The sequence below is a fragment of the Humulus lupulus genome, chromosome 4 (assembly GCF_963169125.1).
Source record: "Humulus lupulus chromosome 4, drHumLupu1.1, whole genome shotgun sequence".
NCBI lineage: Eukaryota > Viridiplantae > Streptophyta > Magnoliopsida > Rosales > Cannabaceae > Humulus > Humulus lupulus.
In genome coordinates, this window is record NC_084796.1 from 143,374,015 (window position 1) to 143,390,525 (window position 16,511).

The window sequence follows — 16,511 nt, forward strand, 5'->3', positions numbered from 1 at the left end:
AGTAAGAAAACATAAAATAAAATATAAAATGCACACAAAAAATGCTATATTTATCAAAGTTTAGAAAATTTTCTTATATAAATTCCTCTTAGGAAAAAGTAACAAACTTGACCCCAAGGTTGGACTTCTACAATGCATTTACTCAACTTAGGGGCCTAGTTTTGGCTTTCAATCTAGGTAAAATACAACTTTAGGGAAATTCTAATGGCAAGGCATACATCTCTTGACAAGAAATAATGGTAACCTTTGCTTTTTTTTTTAATACATTTAATTTTTGGGGCCTTAATTTTTATATTTACTTTGACTTATACGAAGAATAATAAAATTGAATGAAAAATATTTTTTATTGGTATACTCCATGATGTTTGTAGTGGGTGGGGTTTTTTTTACCATTTAGTATAAGCTCTTAATGTAATAAAATTCAGGCGTATCGATTTAATTTAAAAGTTGCGAGTTATTTCAATTTTCTGATTTTTTTACATGGAAAACATGTATTAGGAAGGATGTCTCCTTCAATTATGCTTCACTTTGGTTGGGCCCAGAGAAGAAAGTACAAATCTAACATATGCATTAAAATTCATTGCTTTGGCAATGTATCCCACGAAATGAGTTACACCATGATGACTAAATATATTATTATGAATATATTCCTCACATTGAGTAAAACCCCTTGGAATATTGTATTAGGTTCACCCAACATTATAGTAGCTTCCTAATCTATTCTTATATGGTACGAATTGGAACAGTGCAGAGTAACGCCTCACTATAATTCAACTACTCTAATTTTAATAATAATAAAATAAAAATGTCCCATCATTATAATTAAGTAAAAGTCTAATTTACCTTCTTAATTAAAAATATAGGTCTCACTTGACTCCTACCACATAAAGACCTCCGACGAGTAGTCTTAACACACCAAGTTATAGACTAATTTATAATTTAGAGACCACATCTAGTGTAAAACAAGGATTCGACAAACAAAAATATGATTACCAAGTATTTCTAATTAAATCAATATGAAATTAACAACCTATTTTCAGATGATGAGTACAAGTGCTTATCCCCATCCACTATCCATGGACACCTCATGGCTAACAATGTTATTTACTCTTGGTCTAGGTATTCCTTATTAATAGCCTCCTTGAGGTGGTCAACCATTTCGGAAAGGCGTTCATAATCTGTCTTCCACTCCTTGTATAAGTACGAAGCATCATGAATCAATTTTTCTAACTTAATCATCTTCTAACCAAGCTTTGCCTCCAATTATAATATCTTATCTTTCATTGACTTGTTTTGTTCCTCCAATATGTGCTTGTCCTAATTAATAGAGAAATTCTTGTACTCCTCGTGTAATGTCACATTTAGGTTATTAATGTATTTGATAGGTTCGGAGGGTTGTGATTCTATACTGAGTGAACTGTTCCAAGTTCGGGGGACCTGCTTCTCATCGTAGTAAGTCGGCAAAAACCTTCACATTGTACGAATTGAGAGAAGAGTAAGAATCCATAACCAAATCCTACAACAACAACAAAAATCAATACATTGATATTTGGTTCACAAATTAAATTCTTTTATCAAGTGAGAAAGGGTCAACATGGTATCTATTCTAACTACCTCCTTTATATCTTCCAATAATGAACTTGTTTATCAAAGAAGTTCTTTCAATAATATCCAGGGACCATTACGTGGGCCCATGTGTAGTACTAAAGGAGTCAAATGAGCCACTCAACCCCAACCCCCATCAACTCATCATCATCACACCACCTTGCCGCTCTCTCTCTCTCTCTCTCTCTCTCAATTCTTTCAATCAAGCTCTGAAAAATTCAGAGTACTCTCCCCTTTCTCCCTCTCAAATTATCCCTTTCTCTCTCTCTCTCTCTCTCTCTCTTGTTTCCTCAAGGAAACCTCCATGGGAGCTTGAATCAAAGCTTTGAAAAGACACTATTAAAGGTGAGTTTTTTGCACTTCCTCTTGTTTTTCTCCTTGATGAGGGATCTCTTCTATCCCTTGTTATATCTGGGTTCTTACCATTTCCATCCTTGGTTTAAGGTTTCAAAAGCTCAAGGCAGCCACAAGACGCACAACCTCATTGAGGATCTTGTATGTTACTTTGATCATCAAGGAGGTAACCTCTAGTCTTTTTTATATGTCATTTTCTCCCTTGTTTCATTAATTCATTTGGATCATTATCTGAATTGGTGATGTTTTCGGAGAGGTTTGAAGATATTGGAGAATAGTGGAGAGGCCTGAAACCTAGGTAGGACAGACACAACCAAAACCTAGAGCAACTAAGGTAAAACTCTAGTGAACTTTGGTTTATATTTTGTACAAGCTTAGGAAATATGTGTTGTATGAGTGAGTCTTGTGTTATATTCTTCATTTGGTCTGTAATATTGTGTTTATGATGTTTGGGTTATGCATGCATGGTGGTAGGGTTTTTTGTTAGCTTGGAATCCAAAGTTCCATTAAGTTGTATAACCTTATACTTGCTGCCAAAGTTTTTGACTTGACTTCCAAAGGGTTAAGCACTGCCTAAACAACTTGGTTCATAAAAATAAACTCCATAAATCAATTTTATATGAATAGTACTTGAATTTAGGCTTTAGAAACGCTCAAAAATATGTATGCTAGGAGTTATGCATGTTTTGTGAAACTTATACGAATCTGGAAAAATGTTGGCATATTAGAATCACGAAATTTGGGCAATGTGTTGAGTACGTAAATCAAAGTATTTTAGAATGAAATTTTGTAGAAAATATTTATGATATATTAAAGTTTATGTCTGGAAAGTTTAATAGAAATGTGATTTATATATTGGGAGTTATAAAATGCTAAAGTTGACAAGAAATCTGGAAAAAAAAAATCATTTTTGGTCAGTTTGGCCCTTGCACTTTGAAAAAATGTTTGAGTAGGAAAAATTAAATATTTTGGGCAGATTTTTAAACTAAAATCTCTTTGTACATTGGTAATTAAACTGGAAAATTTTCATAGAAAGATAATAAAAAGGCTAGGAATTATATCTTTCTAAAGTTAGAAGAAAATATAAGATTTTGAAATAAAATGTTTTGTGCAGCTAACTTGGTGAACATTTTTTACCGAGCAAAAATTATATTTTTGGCATAAATTTTCTCAAGGATATTGTTAACATAACCTAATTTTGGACCTAAAAATATCATATCAAAATACCAAGACGATTGGAATTTTTATCTCTCCTAATTTTAAGAAAATCCGCATTAAAAAAAATAGTTTCAAACCACACTTTTTAGTGATATCTTTCACCTAGTTAAAAGGTGTTTTTTCCCTAAAAATTTGTATTGAATTTCTTGGAATATCCAAGAATGGCTTTGTAAAAATTGGAAATATTTGGGTCTAAGGATTTCAAAAGGCAGCCCTCCAAAGTTTGGAAATTTCCACAAATGAAACAATTTTCAACACTTCGAATTTTTTTAAAACTTTTTACCAAAAAATGAGTTCGAAGGATATTCAAAAGTAGACTTAGATTTTCACCTTAACTAAGTAATAGGATTATTTTATGTACCAATAAATGGAATTAAACTTATAATCTTAAGAGTTCACTTTAAAATATATAATAATAAATAAAAGGGGGTCCAAAGCCTATTTTTCCAAAATAATTAAGGGAAAAACAATTATTTTCTAAATAAATCTTAATGAATTTTACGAATAAATTAATTCTTCTAGGACCTAATTAAATTCAAATAGTTAACTTATTGTTCCCTATTATCGAGGACTAAGTAAGAAATTCTTGCATCACCAATAGTTGTTAGGGGATTAGGCTTAGTACATTATTAGTAATTAGGACCGAGCCTATATAGTGAAGTAGGGCTGAGAATAGAACAAACCTCGGGAAGTAATTAGGACCGAGCCTATATAGTGAGACCTACAGTTAGGTTTCCTTGGGGATTAGGGAAAAATATTTGGAAACCCTATAAGGAATTGTATATCTTCTTTAAGTATGCTATATTGATCTTGATTGTAACTCCCTGGATAACCAAGACCGTTACACTGTGTGTTTATAAATGTGCAAGACTTGCTAATCAAGTCATTTAGTTGAAAATGTGACGCTAAACCATTATTGAACTAGGGTTAAAAGATTTTGGTCATAAAAGATAAATTTCCATTCTAAATAAGTGTTTGATACACGGGATCCCAAAAACAGGGTTAAATAACAGTTTACAAAATTTTCAGAGGTTATAAACAACCACAAGCCACTCTAATGGAAAAATAGGCATTTTAGGGTCTCCTGTCCCTGTATCATCCCTCGGCCGTGGCGGCCGAGCAGCCTGCTATATACATTCCTCCCCCAGATCTCACCAATTCAAGGTTGGTCATGCTTACCCCTGCCTTTACCTGCACCATGTAGCACCCATGAGCCAAGGCCCAGCAAGAAAACCATATCACAGAGCATAATCAATAATTAGTAATCAAATAATTCAAAAATCATCATTCAGATACTTAGCAGACCACATGTTCACATAATCAGTGATATTAATCATCAAACCAACGATCTATCATCCAGGTAATTATCATGCCATAATCAATAGATTAACAACAGTAAACATATTATACAATATCCAGGGTCGAGGCCCTTAGGCTGCACCCTCTGTTTGTCCCATTGACTCTGGTTCGCTTAGGCCGAGCTCAGTGATTATATAATTAACCTCAGCAACCAGTGGCCGAGCCATGTTGTGTGCGCCAATATTAATTGAGGCACAAATAAAATACCTAGGGAACAAAACTAGCCTCCGAGACCTCAATTTCTACTAAACAGGGTAGTAGAAATTGTCCTGAGCCCCTAGGTTCGAACCCCCGAGCCCTAACAATACCTAGAACACCTCTAAGCTCAAATCTCCCAGGCGAGTCGCGACTTGACTAAACAAGTCGCGACTTGCCCCAAGTTAGAGAGCAAACTCTCATGCCAAGAAGGGAGGCAGGTCGAGACTTGGCCAAGCAAGTCGCGGCGCACCCCAAGTCAGAGAGCTCCCATGGCCAGGAGAGCCACACGCGTCGCGACGCCCCAGGCTGGGTCACGGTACACCCTGCGAACCCAGAGGAAACCTAGTTTTCTCCTCCTTCTCCCAGCCAAGAATACCTAAGTTTTACCCATAATTTTTCCCTCAATTCATCACCAAACCAATTACGAATTTAGACCCATAATCACATATTTTTATCCTATAATTCCCAGCAATATGAACATAAACCAACACCTCAATTCGGCCACAAAAATCCTAGTAATAACCATTGAAATTTCCTACCCAAACCATCAGCCAAATTCATCATTCAATCTATACTTAAAAACTCAAAATAAATCTAACCTTCTTAGCAACAAAACATAAAAATTAATTCCTTCCAGTCCCAGCTGAATTTCCTTCAATTTCTTCAAAGATCACAGCCCCCAAAACTTAGCCTAAGCTTCTCTTGAGTCCTTAACTTCAAGCCCAAATGGAAGTAAGAGAGAGAGAGAGAGAGAGAGAGAGAGAGAGAAATCGTTAAAGGAGAGTGAGAGATAAACCTTCTGTTCTTACTTCAATATTTCCACTGCCTTCTAAAATATTCTAACTAAAAATCTGATTATATGCTTTACTAACAAAATGACCAACTTACCCCTCCAAACACTACTAACTTTTAACATAAACTCATTTGTTCCAAATTCCCAGTAATTCCTCAAGTGTTCCTAATATTTACCACTCAAATCCCATCATCCAATTAATCACCCATTATTTTCCCAAAGTCTAATAATCTCCAATATATCTCCTAAATTACCGAAAATACCCCCAAGCCGAGTATAAATCCTCGGCGTGACTATTTCGCCAAACCGCTCACTAGGACCGCCTCGAGCCATATGCTGCAAATATGTCCACATGATAATGTGGTCTCAACAATTTATCGCAAATAATCACATTTATGCCCTCAATGGGCCAAAATTACAAATATGCCCCTATAAGCTAAACAGGGCCTACATGCATACTAGTACTCATAATCATGCATTTCACATATCCAAGCATGCTTATCACATAATCATGCATTAAATAATTTAAATCACAGATAAACCAATTATGCCTTCCCAGCACACTAATCCAGGCCCTTAAGCCTTATTAGTAATTTTGGGTCGTTATAGCTATCCCCTCCTACTGAGAATTTCGTCCTCGAAATTTACCTGAATAACTCAAGATATTGATCCCACATCACTGACTCAAGCTCCCAGGTCACCTCCTCAACCCTACTATTCCTTCATAACACTTTAACCAGAGGAGTTGTCTTGTTCCGTAGAACTTTAACTTTTCAATCCAAGATCTGAACTGGTCGCTCCTTATAGGACAAATCTATCTGTAATTCCAAGTCTTCATACTTCAACACATGTGTCGTATCTGAGACATACTTCCAAAGCATAGAATACGTCATGAACTCTCGACAACGACGGTGGCAAAGCTAACCTAAACGCCACCTGTCCGATCCTCTCCAGGATCACCAAAGGTCCAATGAATCTAGGGTTCAGCTTGTCCTTCTTCCCAAACCTCCTCACCCCTCGTAGTGGTGAAACTTGCAGAAACACGTGGTCCCCAACCTGGAACTCCACGTCCCTACGCTTAGGATTAGCGTAGATTTTCTGTCTACTCTATGAATCAAGCATTCTAGCTCGGATCTTCTCAATAGCTTCATTCGTCTTCTGAACCATGTCCAGCTCTAAATACTTCATCTCACCCATCTCATCCCAATGAATGGGCGATCTACACTTCCTCCCATATAACATCTCATATGGAGCCACTCCAATCGTTGATTGATAACTGTTGTTGTATGAGAACTCAATCAATGGGAGATACTTACTCCAAGATCCTTCAAAGTCGATCACGCATGCCCTAAGCATATCTTCCAACATCAGAATCGTCCTCTCAAACTGTCGATCAGTCTAAGGATGAAAGGTTGTGCTGAACTTCAACTCAGTCCCCATAGCCTTCTGCAAACTACCCCAAAACTTGGAAGTAAAGATAGGATCCCGGTCTGACACTATATATTTGGAACCCCATGAAGACGTACGATCTCGCTCACATACAACTCTGCATACTGATCCACCGTATATGTCATCTTCACTGGAAGGAAATGAGTTGACTTGGTGTATATGTCCACTATCACACACACCAAGTCATGAAGCCCCACTGTCCTGGGTTAAGCTCCCACAAAGTCCATCGTAATATCCTCCTAATTCCACTCAGGAATATCCAAAGGCTGAAGCAACCCCACTGGTCGCTCATGCTCAGCTTTCAGTTATTGACAGGTTAAACACCTGGCCACATACTCCACCACATCCTTCTCCATCCTGGGCCACCAATACAACATCCGTAGATCCTGATACATCTTCGTGGTACCCAGATGAAGTGAGTACAACATAGTATGTGATCCAGTGTCTCTCATCTAATCCCCACCTCAGTGGGAACACAAATCCGACCTTGATACCATAGCAGATCAACCTCGGAAATAGAATAATCCTTAGCTACTCCCACTAAGACTATCTCCCTAACCTCTTGTAACTGATCATCTGCCAACTGACCCTCCTTAATCCGCTCTAGTAGTGTCGACTGCAAAGTAATGTTGGCCAGCCGGCCCACCACCAACTCTATCCTCGCTCTAGACATCTCATCAGTCAACTCTCTCGATATCTGAGTGGAACTAAATAACTGACCCGGGCTTCTCCGGCTCAATGCATCCGCCACTACATTGGCTTTCCCTGGGTGGTAGAGAATGTCACAATCACAGTCCTTTACCAACTCCAACCAATGCCTTTGCCTTATGTTCAGATCCTTCTGCATGAAGAAGTACTTCAAACTCTTGTGATCGATGTATATCTCGCACTTCTCCCCATACAGGTAATGGCTCCAAACCTTCAATGCGAATACCACCGCTGCTAACTCCAAATCATGGGTAGGATACCGCTGCTCATACTCCTTCAGCTGCTGATATCGCCCAATAAACTCCTAAGCGATCGCAGTAGTAATCGGGCTATGTCGTATCCACAGAGAGGTAAAATACAAGTAAAAAGAAAGATTAGTAAATTAGAAATAATAAACTTTGACATAATGTAACTTTGAAAAATAATATATATTTTTTTAACACTAAATAAACAAAATTGAGGAATTAGAATCAGAGAGAAAATATGGAAGGCATAAGTTTCATTCATGCAAACATATATATATTTTAATAAAATTTATTCATTATACTCAACTATAATTCTACACCATTAATTATAGATGGAAAATATATATAATAAAGCTCACCTTAAAATATGTTCTTAATTAAATTATACTAACTTCTAATTTTAAAAACCTATCATATTATATACCTTAGAGCGACAAAATACCAATGGCAGAATGTAGTAAAAAGGATATAATATAACAAATATCCTAAATTAAATCAAGAGCCTAATTTACATAAGAAAAGCATGACTAGATTTATGTAAAAGAATAAATTTAGAATAAAAAATAGAAGAAAATAAATTTAATAGTAACAAAGATATAGAAATGAAGAACAAAATAAAGAATCAATATATTAAAATATAATGTGAAACATGAACGCCACTCTAGCCTTTCGACAAGAGAATTCAGCCTAAAATAGGCATTGTTTTTACTCAAAAAAATGAAAGGAAAATAGGAAAAAGAATGTTTTTCTCTCTAATTATACTCTCCACCTTAATTCCACAATCTCATGATTTTTGTCTACATTTGGCTCTCTATTTATAGTAGAAATATGACCCAAAATGTGTTAAAATAGTGTACTAAAGAGTGGGAAAAATGGCTGCAAAATTGGTGCAATGTGGGACAAGTGGGAGAGAAGTGCAACAATAACGGAGACACGCTGGCCACGTGTTATGCACCGATTGGCTTGGCAGTGGAGTGTGTCAAGCGCGTGGGAGACAACAGTCAGGCAAGTGGGACAGGTGGCGTCTCCTGGTTGGCTCGGCAGGCGGCGTGGCAAGCATGGTAGGTGCATGTCAGGCGGCTCCAACTCGGCTGGGTTGCTGGTTGCTGAAGACTTTGGGCCTGGGCCGTTTTGGGCCTAATTTTGTCAAGCATGCCATTTTCTTCATGATTTCTTCAATTTTAATTCTTTATTTCTTTCTTTCTTTTTCTTTGTGTCAAAATACGTTTTATTTCCTGAAAATTAACCACAAATTAAATTAAAATTAATATTTTCAAATATAAAATATATGATAATAAATCCATGAAAATATTAACTAAAACTTAATTAATTTTAAACTTTAAGACTAATAAAATGATACTTTTGAACACTAATCAGCTGCCGTGATACATAAGCTACAACTTTCCCATTCTGCATCAACACACAGCCCAAGCCCAAACTCGATGCATCACAATATACCACAAACTTTCCTCCCTCCGAAGTGAGACTCAACACAGGTGCAGTAATAAGACGTCGCTTCAATTCTTGAAAACTGTTCTCACACTTCTCTGACCAGACAAACTTCAAATTCTTCGATGTCAATTCTATCATCGGTGCAGCAATCTTCGAGAACCCTTCCACAAACCGTCTGTAGTAACCCGCTAACCCGAGGAAACTCTGAACCTCCGAGGCGTTTCCTAGCCTCAGCCAATCTCTCGCTGCCTCCACCTTAGATGGATCCACCTTAATCCCATCTTCGCCAACTATGTGTCCAAGGAATGTCACTTCTGGTAACCAAAACTCACACTTCTTAAACTTAGCATACAACCGTTGTTCTCTTAATCTCTGCAAGACCTGTCGAAGATGTTGCTCGTGCACTGCCTCTGAACTGGAGTATACTAAGATGTCATCGATGAAGACAATCATGAACTAATCCAAGAAGTCCTTGAATACACTGTTCATTAATTCCATGAAGGCTGCTGGGGCATTGGTCAAACCAAACGACATGACCAAAAACTCATAGTACCCATACCTCGTTCGGAAGGCCGTCTTTGGTATATCCTCATCCTTGATCCTCAACTGGTGATAACCAGATTGAAGATCAATCTTTGAGAATACCATCTTTCCCTACAGCTGATCGAACAAGTCGTCAATCCTTGGTAGAGGATACTTATTCTTAATGGTCAACTTGTTCAATTCTTTGTAGTCTATACACATCCTCAGAGTCCCGTCCTTCTTCTTCACAAATAAAACCGGAGCACCCCATGGCGAGTAGCTAGGTCAGATAAACCCTAAATCTAGAAGTTCTTGTAGTTGTATCTTCAATTCTTTTAGTTCTGCTGGTGCCATTCTATATGGTTCCCTCGACACTGGCTCTGTCCCCGGTGCCAACTCAATGACGAACTGAATCTCCTTGTGCGGTGGCAACCCTAGTAAATCCTCAGGGAATACATCAAGAATTCACAAACCAATCTAGTCTCTCCCGGCCCTATTGGAAAAACTCTAGTAGTATCCATCACACTAGCCAGAAAACCTATACATCCTCCCTGTAATAGGTCTCTGGCTCTCAGCGCTAATATTATGGGTATGCGGGGTCCATATACTGTACCCAAAAAAACAAAGGGATCCTTTCCCTCCGGCTCAAAGGTCACCATCTTCTTCCAACAATCAATAGTAGCTCCGTATCTAACCAGCCAATCCTTCCCCAAAATCATGTTGAAATCCTCCATACCTAGCTCAATCAAATCTACTGACAGCTCCCTACCATCAACCACCACTGGTAGTCTCTAATCCACCTCCTAGAAACTACCAGTTCCCCTGTAGGCAATATAGTCCAAAACCCCGTAGTACAGTACTCACAGGTCTACATAATCTATCAATTACCTTACTAGAAACAAATGAATGTGTAGCACCATAGTCAATCAATACAGAGAGAGCCAACGCTAGAAAGCTGGCATGTCACCATCGAGGGACTAGCCTCGGCCTCTGCCTACGTCAAGGTGAACACTCGAGCTGGAGTCAAGCTGTCCACCTTCCCTACGTCCCTTTTCTTCACCGTTGGGCAATCCTTCTTGAGGTGTCCCACCACCCCACACACATAACAGGCCTTGGCCTGACATTCGCCCGGATGACGTCTTCTGCACCTCGTGCACACTGGGTAACTCCTCCATGTGTCAGTGCCTCCCTGATGGCCACTCTGAACACCCCGACCCCTCCTATCAGGACCAGCATTGGTCGAGGTATTATGGGTCTTCCTCTTCAGATCACCGGTGCCTTCGCCCCTACTGAAACCAGAATATGGAGGCACCGCCCTGTGGACCTCCCGCCCGCAGCATTCTCCCTCCAGATCTTGTTCTTCGCTTCCTTAATAGTAAGAGCCTTCTCAACAGCCTGGGCATAAGTCGTCCCCCAGTTACTGTTGTAATTCACACATCTCGAGCTATCATAACATTAAGCCCTCTAATAAATCTGTCCTACCTAGCTGTGTCAGTAGGCACAAGATCTGGTGTGAACTTCGCAAGTCTATCAAACTTCAGGGCATATTCTGTAACTATCATATTGCCCTATATCAATCCCACAAATTCATTCACCTTTGTTGCCCTGACGGCAACATTGTAATACTTCTGACTGAACAAATCCTTGAATCCATCCCAACCCAAAGTAGTAACATCTCTGGTCTGTGATGCCACTTCCCACCAAATGCGGGCATCCTCTCTCAGCATATATGTGGCATAGGCCACCCTGTCATGACCCTCCACCCTCATGAAGTCCAGGATAACGATAATCATACTCATCTACTGTTCGGCCTTTAGTGGATCTGGTCCCCCATCAAAAGTTGGAGGATGTTGTCTCTTGAACCACTGATACAAAGGCTCCCACCTATTCCCAACCTCCAATGGCTATACAACTGGCGCTACTACAGGTGGCACAATGGATGCAGCACTCCCTGACGGAGCCTGCTGCCTCAGAAGTCATATATGCTAATCTTAGCTCTAAAGCCGGGCTTGCATATCTCCTATAATCTGCTGTCAGTTCTCAGGGACTGGCGGCGGGTTCTGGCCCTGGTCATCATCTCTAGCCTCAGACCCAGTGTCGGCTAGTCATATAGATCATCTTGGATGCATAGTTATCCAAGTTAATTTGCAATCAATGACTCGGCGGTCAGACTATGATGACCGGGTAACAACCTTTCCACGAATCACCATTGGAATACAACCAATCACAAGCAATCAAGACATAACAGTTCATCCAAATATTCATTCACAAGCAACAACAATGCTAATAAGCATGCCTCAATATCATCACACAACAGTCAAGGGCCAGGTCCTATCAGTATCTCATGCTCCCTATTAATCAAATAGATATCAACATTCATATTTCTTTCCAATCACTTAAGCATATAAACATGTATACACAATTACCAAACCCTGAGTCGAGCTTGTCTTTATCAGCGAGTGTACATGTCCAGCTAGTCTTCAGGAACCCTTAAACCTAGACTGCTTTGATACCAAATTGTAACGCCCTGGATAACCAAGACTGTTACACTGTGTGTTTATAAAGGTGCAAGACTTGCTAATCAAGTCATTTAGTTGAAAATGTGACGCTAAACCATTATTGAGCTAGGGTTAAAAGATTTTGGTCATAAAAGATAAATTTCCATTTTAAATAAGTGTTTGATACACAGGATCCCAAAAACATGGTTAAATAACATTTTATAAAATTTTCAGAGGTTATAAACAGCCACAAGCCATTCTAATGGAAAAATAGGCATTTTAGGGTCTCCTGTCCCTGTATCATCCCTTGGTCGTGGCGGCCGAGCAGCCGGCTATGTACATTCCGCCCTCAGAGCTCATCAATTCAGGGTTGGTCCAGCTTACCCCTGCCTTTACCTGCACCACATAGCACCCGTGAGCCAAGGCCCAACAATAAAACCACATCACAAGGCATAATCAATAATCACTAATCAAATAACTCACAAATCATCAATCAGATACTTAGCAGACCACATTGTTCACATAATCAGTGATATTAATCATCAAACCAACGATCTATCATTCAGGTAATTATCATGCCATAATCATTAGATTAACAACAGTAAACATACTATACAATATTCAGGGCCGACGCCATTAGGCTGCACCCTCTATTTGTCCCACTGACTCCGACTCACTTAGGCCAAGCTTAGTGATTATATAATTAACCTCACCTACTAGTGGCCGAACTGCGTCCTGTGCGCCAATATTAATTCCGGAACTCTTAGGCCATTTATTTCATGTTCACATGGCATAATACCATGATACAACATTTCATACAAATGTAGGGAACTCTTAGTCCCAACATAGCCACACAACCGGGTGCAGTTTTCTTACCTTTAATTATGAGCGGAGAAGATGAACTGGTTTCGAGCATGATCCCTAGGCTTGAGCCTCGGCGACAAACCTAGTCACAAGAGTCATTAATATCTATCAACTTCCAATCAGAAATAAAATACCTTGGGAACAAAACTAGCCTTTGGGACCTCAATTTATACTAAACCAGGTAATAGAAATTGTCTCGAGCCCCTAGGTTCGAACCCCCGAGCCCTAAGAATACCTAGAATACCTCTAAGCTCAAAACTCCCAGGTGGGTCGCGACTTGGCTCTACAAGTCGTGACTTACCCCAAGTCAGAGAGCAGCTCTCATACCAAGAGGGGAGGTGGGTTGGCGAAGTCGCGGCGCATCCCCAAGTCAGAGAGCTCCCATGGCTAGGACAGCCACATGCACTGCGGTGCTGCCAGGCTGGGTCGTGGCACGCCTTGCAAACCCAGAGGAATCCTGGGTTTCTCCTCCTTCTCCCAGCCAAGAATACTTAAGTTTCACCAAGATTTTTCCCCTCAATTCATCACCAAACCAACCACGAATTTAACCCATAATCACATATTTTCATCCTATAATTCCCAGCAATATGAACAGAAACCAACACCTCATTTCAGCCACAAAAATCCTAGTAATAACCATTGAAATTTCGTACCCAAATCATCAGCCAAATTCATCATTCAATCTATACTTAAAAACTCAAAATCAATCTAACCTTCTTAGCAACAAAACACAGAAATTAAAACCAAGTTCATACCTCAATTTCCCAGCTCAATTCCTTCCAGTCCCAGCTGAATTTCCTTCAATTTCTTCAAAGATCATAGCCCCCAAAACTTAGCCTAAGCTTCTCTTGAGTCCTTAAATTCAAGCCCAAATGGAAGCAAGAGAGAGAGAGAAATCGTAAAGGAGAGAAAGAGAAAATTTTTGTTCTTACTTCAATATTTCCACTACCTTATGAAATATTCAAACTAAAAATCTGATTATATCCTTTACTAACAAAAGGACCAATTTACCCCTCCAAACACTACTGACTTTTAACTTAAACTAAGGGCATAATAGTCATTTGTTCCAAGTTCCCACTAATTCCTCAAGTGTTCCTAATATTTACTACTCAAATCCCATCATCCAATTAATCACCAATTACTTCCCCAAAGTCTAATAATCTCCAATATATCTCCTAAATTCCCTAAAATACCCTCAAGCTCCCCCAAGCCGGGTATAAATCCCCGCCGTGACTATTTCGCTAAACCACTCACTAGGACCGCCTTGAGCCATATGCTGTAAATATGTCCACATGATAATGTGGTCTCAACAATTTATCGCAAATAAACACATTTATGCCCTCAATGGGCCAAAATTACAAATATGCTCCTATAAGCTAAACAGGGCCTACATGCATACTAATACTCATAATCATGCATTTCACATATCCATATAATCATATAAGCATGCTTATCACATAATCATGCATTAAATCATTTAAATCACACATAAACCAATTATGCCCTCCTGGCACACTAATCAAGGCCTTTAAGCCTTATTAGTATTTTTGGGTCGTTACATTGATGCCCAAAGAAAAATTTATAATCATTAATCGCCATAATTAATCAGAGTGTACTGTATGGATAACTAAAGTACTGGCTAATCAAGGATGGGACTTCTAGTAGAGGAAAATCCCACACCTTTCTAAGGACTACTGCTAACTCAACTTTTGACTTATGTGGCTACAAATGAAATAACTTGTGTTATGTATGACCGTATAGGAACACATGCATATGCATACACATGTCATAGAAGTTTTACATAGAGATCATGACCTAGTGGGTGCTCGTCGTGATGCGGTCTGATGTGCTCACAATTATTATCAGTTTGGTTCAAGTTTGTGACAATTATTATCGGTCTAGTTCAAGTCCATGAAAATTATTTCGGGTCAAGTCTGTGACAATCATTATAGGTCCAGTTCAAATCTGTGACAATTATTATCGGTTTGGGTCAAGTTCGTGACAATCATTATAGGTCTGGTTCAAGTCCGTGACAATTATTATCAATCCGGTTCAAGTCCGTGAGAATCATTATAGGTCTGGTTCAAGTCCATGACAATTATTATCAGTTTGGTTCAAGTTCGTAACATTTGGAAATTATTCAGTGTGGTGAGTCTGTGACAATTACTATTAGGTCCAGTTCAAGCTAGTTACAATTATATTCGGTCAGGCTCAAGTCCGTGACAATTATTATTGGTCCGGTTCAAGTCTGAGACAATTACTATTAGGTCTAGTTCAAGTCTGCAGCAATTTTCCAAAGACAAGTAACCCAATATTAACTAGGAGTCTTTGTAAACCCATGTAATTATATTTACACCTGCGATAACAATTGTGCTCTTGGAACCGATGCTTACCCTTTGTGGGATTGTATGCTAAAATGGATAAGGTTGATGCTCGGTTCACCATTATAATGGTATGCACATTTAGGGGTACTTATTAGTCTCAATTCAATTTAACTCCCAAATTGGCTTATATGATGAAGTGTGGTATATCTGTCTGTTCGATTGAGAATATGTGAGACATTGTTATGTTGATATCCTAGGTATATTACTTTTGGTTCTACAGGAAGCTTATGCATTCTTGAATTATTTTACTTAGGATTAGATTATGTCACTAACCTTAATCCTGGTAAGTGGTTAGTATGGGGTGAATGTCTCAATTCTTAACACTTGGCTCATCCGTCTATTTTACCATGTTTGTAAAGTTGTACTTACTAAGCATTATCGCTTACCTAGTTGTTTTATGTTGTAGGAAAAGTTAAGGGCAAAGTGGAGCAGTGAGCGCTGGGGTCTGTTTGCCGAATGTACATGTGGCCCAACCTTTGGGGTTTATGGCTTTTGAAAAGGATGTTTTGTATAACGTTCATTACTATTGGTTTACTTAAAATGTTGGAACAATGTTGTTATTTTATTTTAAGTATGCGCATAATTTATTTTTAAAAGTTTTTTTATATGGATTTTTGGAGACTTTGAAAATGAAATCTTTGTTATTTCCACAACATTTCGGTCTTGTATTTTTCGAGTCGTTACATAATATATTTATTAAAAAATTATAAAATATCTAAAAACTAATAACCAACCTTATTAGATAAATATTTTAAATATCTGAATAAATTTTAAACCAATTCAAATCAAATTGGAATTATCATATTTATTTTTCACATTTTTTTAAATAATTCAAAACTAATATCTTTATTATTTATTAATT

At 38.5% G+C, this 16,511-nt stretch overlaps 1 long non-coding RNA gene across 1 annotated transcript; it reads left to right on the forward strand.

The window, feature by feature from the left end:
* The first annotated feature begins 1,739 nt into the window (after positions 1-1,739).
* On the forward strand, positions 1,740-16,302 carry LOC133830857 (uncharacterized). Its single transcript, XR_009892254.1, has 4 exons — positions 1,740-1,950; positions 2,050-2,125; positions 2,224-2,293; positions 16,056-16,302. It is a non-coding gene; the product is annotated as an uncharacterized LOC133830857 (long non-coding RNA).
* Positions 16,303-16,511: the final 209 nt, after the last annotated feature.